Source organism: Metopolophium dirhodum, chromosome 1, assembly GCF_019925205.1.
Source record: "Metopolophium dirhodum isolate CAU chromosome 1, ASM1992520v1, whole genome shotgun sequence".
NCBI classification, from domain to species: Eukaryota; Metazoa; Arthropoda; class Insecta; order Hemiptera; family Aphididae; genus Metopolophium; species Metopolophium dirhodum.
The window spans coordinates 123,124,802-123,138,854 of record NC_083560.1 but is presented as its reverse complement, the minus strand read 5'-3'; positions in this window follow the sequence as shown (position 1 = coordinate 123,138,854).

Genomic DNA, 14,053 nt, shown 5'->3' with positions numbered 1-14,053 from the left:
AAAGATAAGACATGTGGAATGTTGGTACTTGATACACATATTATTATAATGATCAGTGATCACTAATCGTTCACTTGCTATTTATCATTATTAATATTTTACGTATTATAGTATTATACTTAGCTAGGTATATACATAATTGGCATTTAGTTAGAGAATATTCCTAGGTACAATCATATACAGGCATAGCCGCATAGGTCTAGCCAGGACGCCAGGTTTATACTTACATATATATATAGTGCATACCTAATATAGGTATCATTTATTTTATTTGAAACAAAAAATTTATTATATTAGGTATCAATGTATGATACAAGTAAACTAATAGTTACCTAGTTAGGTATAGGTACATATTACATACAAAATACTACACGTCTGTACGACAATACCTAATCTATATACTACTATATAAATATATAATAATATTATATCTTATATTATGAGACATAGGTAGCTTTCAATCCTGTTTGGATTTCTATACTTGAATGATTTTATTGGTAAATAATTAATTAAACGGAACTAATAGGTAATACGTTAAGTCGTAAAACGGTGATGATAATTCAATGCGTCACTAGCCACTGCGCGCTATATTTAGGTATGAAAATAATCATCTTAATTATTTCAGATTACTATGTACAGCATTATAATAAGGATATAATAAGTACAAATTGTTTAGATTTATTATAATTGTTTTGTTTTTCGTTTATTAAAATATTAATAATATAGATAAATACTAAATAACATGTTATCTATTATTATTTCGTGTTCTGGCAAATATATTTGTTCTTGCTATATTTATTTTGGCAAAGTCACTTACAAAAACTGCTAATCATTTGTACGATCACTGGGTACCGAATTTTGTAGTGCGTAAATTGGTAGGTACATAATTGGATTTGAACTAGTGCTTAAAATTAATTTTTAAAAACAAATAATAGTAAATAGACTATTAGACAAAATAATAACATTCTATTAACCCGTTTCATTTTAGATACTCAGCCGAGCTATGAATGTATTAATTTTACAATGGTGTGTGTTTTATTTTTATTTATATTTTTTAAAATTTACAAAATTGCTTTTCAGCAAAATCGATTTTGGTTTTTGGTGTACCTAACTCCAAAGCAAATGAGCGTAGATACTTAAAATTTTCACCGATTGTTTATACATATTATCATTTTCTATAAAAAATAAAATTTTAAAAATATTTTGTTTTGTTTTAAACTGTTGACGGACATTTTCAGTTTCCAATTTTTTTAGTTTATTCTATCTATGAATGTCAATAAAATTTTATTTCTTTGGTAAAAAACCTTGATAATGTAACAAGCCTCCTCAAAAGTTTGTCTACCTTTATCAAAAAAAAAAAAAAAATATCTACAAGAAAGTCAAATTAAATTTTTATGACTATGTAGCTTATATTTTTACAACATTGGATATTCACCCGATTTCTCATTTATCGATTTTCTTATTTTGTTGTAATTCATAAAAGAATAACTGTACATACATGAAATTTACACCATATGTTTATTTTATCAATTCCCATACTTTATAAAATGTTCAAAACATTTTGACTCTCGTTTTGAGCTGTTTGCGGACATTTCCAATTTTCAATTTATTTAGTTTCTTTTTCTATATTTGTTAATACAATTATATTTGTTGGGTGAAAAAGCGTGAAAATTGAATACAAAGCACCTGGTATATTGTTACAATAGCGGTTGAAATATATTAAAAATACATGGTCACAATTCTTTTTTATAAGCATTTAAAGTTTGGATTTTGACAAAATGTATCAAATTTAAAATTTAAAAATGTATAAAATGTTCAAGTTTTATATCTAAGGATTGAAAATTTAAACCAAGGTTCCACGTAAATAGGTTATATATATATAAATTATTTTATTCATAATAATACCATCAAATGTACCTATTTAGTAATATCATAGGTGACTGACCGTTTTCGCTCACTCTTTTATACATTGATATTATATCATTGAATTCAAATTTAACACAATCCATTACAGCGATCCACTTGTAAGTTGTAACCTACTGTACAGCAGTTTTAATATTTTTTTCGTTACACAAAATATTTGAAATATTTTATGAATTAAAATCTATATATTGTATTGTATACAAAATTACAAAGTGCAAACTATGCATCGATAAATCTAAAGATACGTAATTTTGTTTTCATCAATATTATAGTTAACCTGAAAAAATATGGCTATTAAAAATATCATAAATGAAGATTTTTCGAATTTCAAGACTAAAAACTGTTTGTCATTCATGGAGACTTTCCGCATGTTTATTGGTTATTTGGTAACTCCGTTAATTTAAAAATTAGAGCGAATTGACCTCTTATAAAATCATAAGGTAAGATTATTATCTAGGTAATCTCATGGGCTTTTTAATATACATATTTTAATTTTAAAGCGAGTTATGAGTATTTTAAGATGTACAAACAATTTACAATTTTAAAATATACTGATAACTTGCGTTAAAATTAAAACATAATAAAAAGCCCATGAGGTTGCCTAGATAATAATCTTACCTTTATATTATATAAGAGGTCAATTCGCTCTAGCTTTAAACTAACGGAGCTACACGTCGTGTTCTGCTGAGCGTAAAATTTGCTATGTTACGCACTTGTAAGACGGAGACAAGACATGCGGGTATCACGTCCTCATAATTATTTTATATAGTATTCCTGAACATAATTATGACGTAGTCATTTCAAGAAATTAGTCTTTTCGTGAAAATCCTAGGCTCTTTGCAAAGGGGTAGCCCGATTTGAATTATTCAATTTTTTGAGCAACAGACTCAAATTGTCTAGGTCCTTTATAGAAATAATATTTAAAAATAATGAAAATTTATAGAACGCACATTTTTATACACGATATTTATAATTATTTATTTTACTATGCATTATTATAATATCATACAATAACAAACATCCTTTAACAATACTATTATAATAATAAACATTTTATTAATTTGTCAATTGTTTTTTCAAGATAATTATAATTATTTATTCTATTACTTATTAGATATTTTACTTTTAAGTATAGTATATTGTATTGTGGTATTGATAACTTGTTGAAAAACGTTACATACCTAGGTACTATTTTATTTATTTTTACAAATTGTATTCTCATGAAATCTTGAGTTACAAATGGCAAGAAAATGTTATTGTGTACATATATAAAATATAAAATGTGTATAATAATATACTTCAAAAGTTCAAGTGCGCACGAATAATATACCTACTTTTAAGTTACAATAAAATAACTAAAATTGTCGTATTTGGACTTTAAATATCTATTTAAAAAAAACTGTGTCTACTGTCTGTATATTTTTTTAGATTTTTCGGATCTAGTATGTACTATCAAAGTATATTATGACTTATGAGTAACCTTGTTTTAAATTTTAAATTACAAAATAATTTGAATAATTTTCGTGATTTTGACGAATTTTGTCAAAATTTGAAAATTAAGTGCTTATAAAAACAATTCATTCATAATATTATGTATTATTAATATTTTTAACGGCTATTATTACAACTTATAAGGAACCTGATATTACATTTTTGATAGTTCAATTACCGAAATTTTTTTTATTGAAATTTATATAGATTTATTAATTTAATAATTATTTTGGATCATTTAAAGGTATGCGGACAAATCCTCAACTTATAATTTTTAGTTAAAAAATGATAGTGCTGAAGTCCCCCCCCCCCCAAAAAAAAAAATTCCCTATTTGCGCCTATGGTTAAGTCTAGTACTTATTAAACTCAGAAAATGTTTACAAATTATAAAATGTTAGTTAATTAATATTAATTAATATAGGTTCATAGTTTTCAAATCACCATAGCCACCTTATTATTATTATATTCTAAATCTATTATGACGGACTGTTATTATTATTATCTATTATCGTTATTTGTACCTACTTGATACATTTTGTGTGAAACAGAAATAGTGTTCATCATTCATCAAGAACCCACAATAATCAAATCTAATATTGAAAAAATAAAATTACTTACATGCTACTACATTACTTGTTAGATTATTTGTATACATTGTCATGAAATACCACCGTCATTATACCTATTTTATTTTATGTAATTGAAAATATTTTTTTCCGTGTATAAAGAGTTATTGTTATTTATTATATAAAACGTTATACGGCCAATGAATGTGATAAGCGCCGCTACCACACTTCCGTGGACCCAACGCCTGACCTAACCTTTAAATAATTAGAATAATTACTAATTAATAAGTTAATTCTAACGGGTGAAACTAACTAACCAATTGCCTCCCATCTGACCCTCGAATTGACTCCCGTGAACTTATTTTTAAAAAGGTTACTCGAATTGTTTTCCGATTTCAAAAAGATCAATCACTTGAATTGCATCCTATTTTAGGTAGTGACCTTCTTATACTGAAATCGCCTATAATAATTAATTAATTTCTAGTTCAAATCACAAACATTAATTTTCTTAAATTAAAAACAATTATGAGCGCATACAGTAAATATAGAATGATATATAGGTTAGGTTAATTTATCTTGTCCAACCTTACATTATAGGAAATTGAATAAATTGAATACCTAATAAACGTAGATTGATTTATTATCAAATACCTAAGGTTAATAAATAAATATAAATATTTTAGTAAATTAATTGTAACAAAAATTTCAGAATAAAAATTAAAAAACAAATAATTTAGATAAAATAGTATTATGTTTTACAGTCAACAATTTAAGTTAGTTATTTTATATCTTAATGTTTCCGAGGTTTAAATTTATTTGCCAATACTTTTAAATATTGACATTTTCGTTGAGCAAATGAAACTGATTGTTGAACTGGTGATATTGAATACGATAGACATCTGATCTTCAGCTGATCAGTGATCGACAAAATTATTGCATTTGATAAATTAATTTATCTGGGAAATACTATTGTCTAAAAAATGATATTTTTTAACATAACGGAAAACGATAAAATAATGAGTAGTACACGCGTACAACTGTACAAGTATCGATATATTAATAATTATAATAATTATTTAGGTATGTTATAGGGAGGCAATTCGAGTAGACCGTTTGGCATTGGCGCAACTAGGGGGGCTTATCCCCCCCTGACTAAGATTTAGCCCCCACAAATATCCCTTATTGATTTAGATATAAGCCCCCCTATGGGTTATTTTAAATAAATAGTTTTGTTAGCCCCCCCCCCCCCCAGAATTTTAACCCTAGTTGCGCCTATGCCGTTTGGGCATACTCGAATAAATGCCAAATTTAAGGTAAAATAGGTCACCTAGATACCTATATTTGGGAAGCAATTCGAGAGTCACCATTCAAACTATTATTTGAGATTTCCGATTAAACTAGGTACCTATATCTTATGCGTAAGCTAGCTTTTATAGAGACAGAATAAAGAAGAAAATATCTCAAGATATAGATATAAGAGTAAATACTAAGTTATATACTATTACTATGTATACATGTATATAATATATATAATATATTATATTATTATTTATTGTACCTATATATTGCTCAATGCTCACTGTATAATATATAGCCTTGCGAGATAATCAAAACAGTCACTGGACAATTTAAATCAATCAAAAATAATAGCAATATACACTCACGAAATATATTCCCTACTATTATATAACATTTATAACTAGAGCTGGGTTTTTTAGGTATATATATATATATTTACTAAAGCTTGATAAATTAACTAAGACAAATGATAAATTTGGTTCACGTAATTTGTAATAAAATACGATATATTTTATTTTACAATTTTTACAAATTTTGACATGGGTAAATACACATTTATGTATTTGTTATGTAGTTATAGTCATGAAATTTTAAAACCATAGATATACAATCAGTGGTTAGACCTAAATACCTAATCATCGTAGTTTTAATTTAAATAATTAAATATCTATTATATATTGTCAAGTGTTCCTTGTCATTAATTATTTCACTGCAATAGATGTGTTAAATTTTAATTCAAAGATAAATCATTGCATACCTAGGTACCTAGGTACTTACGAAAAACGACTCGCAGAGACATATTATCATATATAAATATAAGTAATAAGTTATAAGTATCTATTGCTATTAATTATAATACTAGGTACCCCTTTATTTTACTAAATACTAAGTGATACGATATAAACTATTAACAGATAATAATTTACGAATAATAACTGTAGATATTTTAAATGTACCCCATGTGTTTATTTTATCAATTCCTATACTTGACAAATTTTCAAAATATTTGAACTCGTTTTGAGCTGTTTACGGACATTTTCAATTTTTTAAATTTTTTTTCTATAAATAATGTGAATAAAATATTGAAAAAATGATGAAAAATTAATACAAGAGGCTGATATATTTCTACAATACTACTATTTACCAGTTGAAAAATATAACAAATTTTTTTTATAAGCATTTAAAGTTCGATTTTTTACAACATTTATCAAATTTAAAATTTAAAAATGTTTTGTTGTTAAAAATGTATATAATGTTTAACTTTTATAGCTAAAGATTAATATTTTAAAAAAGGTTCTTCGTAAGAAGGTTATTCTGCAGTATTCTCGATTTTGTTGAAAACCAATTTTCTGTAAAATTCCTGGTTTTCCTTAATTTATTTTTTGTTTTTCTAGGCGCTTTTGAATATTAGCTGATGAGAATATAGAATTTTGACCTCCGATACCCTAGATTCACTTTCCCATCGTACAAGATACTGAAGTTGAAAATCGAAGCATTATTTCAATCACTTATCGTGTACAGTGTACACAGACAAAAAAAAATCAAAAATAAAAAAAAATTGTAAAATCAATATATTCATCGCTCCGCTCAGAATCTAAAATGATTTTGTAGTTAAAAATGTATAACATTTTCAACTTTTAAAGCTTAGGATTGAACATTTAAAACAAGGTTCCACGTAAGTAAGTTATTCTGTAACCAAAAAATCTCAAAAATATAAAAACACGGTTTTTTTATGTCTAGTTATTTTCATGTTCAAATTTGGACGAAATTACATATTAATAAGTAATAACCAAGAATAACGATTTTAGTTATTTTGTTGCAATTGTATAATATTAATTTAACTTACCGGCTACCGTATTAATAATAAGTAATAATAATATTATATCAATGATTTCAAATTTAATACCATCCGGCATCCATTATACAGTGACCCCACTATTGTAACCTACTGATAGTAGGCTACTGTACAGCAGAGCGACATCCACTTACCCGCTTTTTATTTTTGAAATATAAATGTCAACTGAGAAAATAAGTATCGTACAGTTCTTATTTTAGGTACCGACGTTAAAAAACACCCTATATAATATAATATTATTATTATATACCACGTGCCAATAAGTGAGTAGTATGGTTCTTCTGTTGCGTCGACTGGGCGGCGAGTGGAATTGTTGTGTACAACTGTACAGAAGTTTCATGCGACACGGTCAATGTGTGTTTAATGGATAAGGTTATTAATATAAAAAGAAGCGTACCCAATAATTTCACGTTTACACGTGTGCTATATATACATACCGATATACGTATATCATACACAAGGTAGTACACAATATTATATACACGTATTAACATACAATATTAAGAGGACGTTATACCCGCATGACGTGTTGTCTCCGTCTTACAAGTGCGTAACATAGAGACATTTTACGCTCAGAAAAACACGTGTAGCACCGTTAATTTAAAAATTAGAGTGAATTGACCTCTTATAAAATCTAAAGGTAAGATTATTATCTAGGCAACCTCATGGGCTTTTTAGTATATTTTTATTTTAAAGCGAGTTATGAGTATTTTAAGATGTATAAAAAATTTACGATTTTAAAATAGTCATAACTCGCGTTAAAATTAAAATATAATAAAAAGCCCATGAAGTTGCCTAGATAATAATCTTACCTTCAGATTTTATAAGAGGTCAATTCGCTCTAATTTTTATACTAACGGAGCTACACGTATTCTGCTGAGCGTAAAATTTGGTATGTTACGCACTTGTAAGACGGAGACAACACATGCGGGTATAATGTCCTCTTAATAATAATTAATAATTAATTAATTTATAATACGCATATAATATACGTATTGGTGTACTTCGTAGAAATTTAAGATTTATATAATAGAAACGATAAATTGCATATAGTCAACTTGGGCAATTGCTTATGGACCATATAGTATGGCATGATTCTGTATTCATTATAATTTCCAAGTTAAAAATCAATATATTGTTTTTTATTAACTTATCTACTTTAAAGTTTAAAATTAGGTACGTTTTAAAAACTTAAACAAAATTAAAAAAAAAGTTTTAACAATTTAGTAAATATTACAGGAATTTGCGAACGCCACCCCTAGATATTTTATGAATTTTGTTCTTGTTAATGGTTTGAATAACTAATATGTTGATTTTACGATCAATCTTCAATATATGATAAATTCTGAATTGTATCATATTTGTCCCTATTAAAGATCAAATATCATAGTCCATAGATCTATAAATTATAATTCTATAATAAGTTGTTGTTTTGATATTTTGAATAAAAACAAGAAAGTATTGAGAGATTTTCAACGTTTCTATAATAATAAAAATTGTTTTAGCAGATAACATTCATTGATAAAAATTACAAAAAAAAATGTAATTTATTCGTAAGATATTATTGTAACGATGTTTATTATTTAAATATCAAAGAATTTTTACTTTGTAGGTAGTCTTAAGTTTATTTTCTCATCGTATTATTCTATACTCAAAATATTTAGAATAATTTTAAGTTATTTAATGCTGTTGAAAACAAACCAGCCTTAATTGAATTTAAATTTTCTAATCTTAGATTCTGTACGTAAATAAAAATGTTTATGCATAGTCAAAAGGCTTGAATATTCAATACAACATCATAGTACTGCATAAGTTGTTCTTATAACAATTTAAAAATAATAAAAATGCATCGGTAGCATGATATTTTTTTTATGAGTGTTTGAAGATTTAATTTTCACATTTTAGATTTTGAGCAACGCGATGATGTATTGATTTTACAATATGACTATATGAGTTAAATGTTTTTTTCTGTGTCTGTTTAGTGTGTACCTACAGGATAATAATTAGCCAAAAAAATGATTCAATTTTCAACATCAGTATCTTTTATAGTGGGAAAGTATATTTAGTTGATGTATAACAAAGAGATAAAAATTGAAAATTCCTAGTATTTAGTTTTAAAAAAACGCTGGAAAAATAAAAAATAAATTAAGAAAAAAACGTGCATTTTTTCACAAAACCAGTTTTAACAAAATCATTTTGTTGATTAGCGTAACTTAAAAATGAATAAGCGTAGATAAGTAAAAGTAAAAATCCACTAGTTTCAAAAGCGTCGTGAAAACAAAAGAAAAATGAAGGAAAAACAGGAATTTTTATCGACAAAATCGATTTTGGTTTTTGAAATTTTGAAATTTGACTGAATGTTTATATTAGAATTTTCTACACACCATAACATTTTCAAAATATATTGACTTATTTTGAGATATTTACGGATATTTTTAGTTTCCAATTTACTTAGTTTTGTATTCTATAAATATCAAAAATAATTATTTGTTGGATAAAAAAGCTTGAAAATTTAATAGAAGGCTCATAATATATTATTTCGAAGACAGATAAAAATATTAAAAATCCATTATCACAATTTTTTTTTATAAAGTTCAAATATTAACAAAATACGTAAAATTCACAAAAATGTGCAAATTATATTGAGTTAGAAATTCATACAAAGTTTTCTATTTAAAAATCTAAGATTTGATATGTAATACAAGATTTCTCATGAGTTTGTCTACTTTTATCAAAAAAAAAATGTCTACAAGCAAATCAAATTAAATTTTTATGAGCGTTTGAAATTCATATTTTTACAAGATTGAATATTCACTCGATTTCTCGTGTACCAATTTCGTTATTTTGTTGTAATTCAAAAACGAATAATCGTAGATACATAACCCTAGACACAAATTTCACTGAATGTTTATATTCTAATTTTCTTTACACAGTAAAATGTTGACTCTTTTTGAGCTGTTTACGGACATTGTCAGTTTTTAGTTTTTTAGTTTTTTTTATAATTGTTCATAAAATTGTATTTGTTAGGTAAAAATGCATGAAAATTTAATACAAAGCTCCTGATATATTGTTACAATAGCAGTTAAAAATATTAAAAATACATAGACATGATTTTTTTTAATAAGCATTTAAAGTCCGAATTTTGACAAAACTAATCAAATGTAAAATTTAAAATTTAATAATTATTTTGTATAGTCAAAAGTTTATAAGGTGTTCAACTTTTATAGCTAATAACGATTGAAAATTTAAAACAATAAGGTTCTACGTAAATAGGTTATATATAAATTACTTAACTCACAATTAAATCATAAAATATACTTAGTAATATCATACGCTGACTGATTGCCTTCGCTCAGAATTGTTTTTCTTATACAATGATATTATATCATTGAATTCAAATAATTTAACACCATCTATCACAGTGACCAATTTATAATCTACTGTAAGGCAGAGCGACACCCACTTACCCACCTTTTTATATATTATGTATTATAAAAATTGATTGTAATAATAACAAAAATAATAACTTTAATAAATTGCTAATGTGACTCAGCGACTAAGAGAATAGTTATAACTTGTAAGTTATAACCACCAAACACGAAGGTCATCGACTGATATGTAGATTTCTGACGGATTTATATCATTCATATATTTTTTTTTGTATTGATGAGATTACTTGAAATAAGATAACTTATTTATGGAAAAATCGATAAACAGTGATATTTGTGAGTAAACACAGCCACATTTAAGCTTATACTAAATTAAAATGTTCAAGTTGGTAGGTAATTATTGGTTTTTTAAAACTACTTGCACGGAATAGTGCCTGTGACCCTGCAGTGCGCAACTGCCAAAAACTGGCGTTGATCCATTACTATATTAACAAAGTGAACAAGATTCAGAAAAAATTAGTATCTAATATCAAAAGCTCTAAATGCACGGTATTCTTATAAGTTATAAGCCTGAATAATGTATATTTTAATTCATCGAAAAATTAAAAAGACCGTAAAAAGACTGCACTAGGTATAACTGTATAAGGCATATAAATTATAAAATATTATAAATAATATACTTGTTTTGAGATTTTTAAATATTGAAATCATATGTATGAATGAAAAGGTATTTGTTGTTTATAATATTATATACAATTCAAGTCTTAAAAAGTTAGAACTCTAAATTACCTAGGTATATTTAATAATATTTTCACGTTAAGAAATTATATTGGGGCGTCGACAGAACGGATAAAAAAATGTCAGATAAATGATAAAGCTATATCAACAAAACAAAACCGCCTACATGTGCGTGGTATGACAATATGACATTGTCAATATATTGACAGTATACATTGCACGATAGTACCTATATTATAATATGTTATTTTATGTAGGAACTATGTATAATAATAAATGTATATTCCAATATCGCACACATGCACCAATTTATATCAACATGACATGACGACGTAGGCAACAAACGCGTACATTACTATATATCGATTCGTGGTTTTGAATTCGGGACGTATGAGGCATGGCCACAGAAAGTTATACATTAATACAAATTCAAACATTTTACAATGTTAAAGCGTGCCGGATATATTATTGTACTTCTATAGCTGCTGCAGCGCATATCATATTATGTCAAGAAATGGGTCCAATAGGTATATTATTATGTATAATCTGAATTGGGAACGTGGGTCATATTTTGGATTATTATTGTCAAATGTTTAAAACCATACAATAGCTGTTTATAACTTAGACAAATACGAAAGGTTTGTATTATTTTTGTGTTTGCAGGTATTGGCCGGTTATGGGTTAAAGTAGGTATACATGTATATTGCACCAAAGCGATCGATATATATAAACATAGACGTGACTAGACTCCTATAGTAAGGAGAAAAACGTCATTACATTGGTGGTGGCAGATAGGATACGTGGTTTTATGTTTTATTGGGCTATCGGCTGGCACGATGGCACATTGGTGCAGAATCAATTTCGTAATAGATTTACTAAAATATTGAATTTATTTATTATTTTCATTTTTATTTTTGGCTTTTGGCTTTTGGAAATTCAATAAAATTATAATAACTGGTTGATACAAAAAAAATAGTCAATGAAATGTTTATTTTTTTTTTATTAATACAATACTGAAATAGCGCAATCACCAGTATATTAGTATTACTAAATATTTTTTACAATGTTATACCAGCTTACACAACCAGGCGCGGACTGGCTGGGATGCTGGGATGCTACAGCATCCCTTGCCCTAAAATATATTTTCCTAATATTATTTATTATATATTTAAAGACTCTAGACACCTAATGAACAGCAGATCGTTACCAACCTACTATTATTAGTAATCTATAATATTGTACAATTTTGATTAAAAGTTTGTTGTAACTTGGTACTTATTTAGGTTTTTAACGTATATTCAATATTTTTTTAAAACAAATTAAAATATATTAATATTTTATAAATAATCTACATGTTTTAAATTTACCCCAACAATTTTTGTTATTTGACTTTAAATTGTGTAGCATCCCGTTCCCTATTTTACTACGCCTGTACAAAACTGCTCAATAGACTCACACTTTTTAATTTCGCGACGATCAATCTAATTTCTATGAGCCACTAAGTCACTTATCTATGTCGTATTGTCGTGACAAAGATCATGTCACGTCGTCACGACTTAGATCTATCTCTTTCCAACCACCTGTAAATAGTGTAAATGCAAAGAGGAACAGAAATACACAATAACTTAACGTTTTACATAAACACTGCAAACAATTATTATTTATAGGTACTGTAAAAATATTAAATAATTAGGTAATTTTCGATCAGTATTTATCTATAAAACCCGGTGCTTACTGCAATAGAATCTGATCATACTTACATTTCTTCACACTTTTTTTACTTAACATATTTTACCGTTAATTTTCCGTTAAAACTAATACTTAATACTTGTAAATTAGTTCTGTAATTATTAATTAGGTATTTGTATTCAGATTCCAATCTTCAATTTTCCTGAGCTGCTGAATGCAAATGTGAACCTATTTTAATGTAGGTATGTTATGAATTATAATATGATGTAATAACTAATAAGTAATAAGTAATAAGTAATAACTGAAGAATTAATGGAAAATAAAATGAACAAATTATTTTATAACCAAAGTCTTGACATGATTTCGCAGTAAATATTTCATTGTTAAATTTTAAAGACTAAAACAAGGAGAATATTGAACCCACGATCCTACGTTAGATTCTGAGTGGAGCGAAAAAAGTTTTACTTATTGATGATAACTTTGAGGATGGTTTCATGTAGACAGTTGGATCTAGTTGGTACTTTAAGGGGGGTGGGTAAGCAAAACAATCCTAGTACTTTTCAAATTGAGTAAGAAAAACGAAAACGGGAGTAGATATTTACTCAAAACCCATTTTTAAACTGAATTAAGTTTTTTTTGCAGTTAAAAATGAATAACTGTTTAGAGGCTGGACATTTTCCCTAAATGTTCATGTTATTATGTTGCATTGTTTAGAAATGACATCATATTGGCCACTAACCTACCTAAACTAAAACAACTGGTAATTTTTCGTTGAAATTATGAAGTGAATTATTGTCTTGAATTAGTTATTGCCGTATTCAGTCCAAAAGATTTCAGTTTTCTGTACCTAATTGAACCAATTTTGTCCTTCGTCTCCCAGTCAGGAAAAATTCATAAATTAAATGTATTTGACAACTGTTGTTGAATGAGTCATGGGCTATATTATCAATTAAATTTCAATTTATTACTCGATAACAATACAAAATTCACCATATGAATTTTACGACAACTTACTTATTGTTTTGACAAAATTAAAGTTAGTTAACGTTGTATGATTTTGATTCTGAAAAATTTATAAATTCAGCTGGAAAATGTCTGTAGAT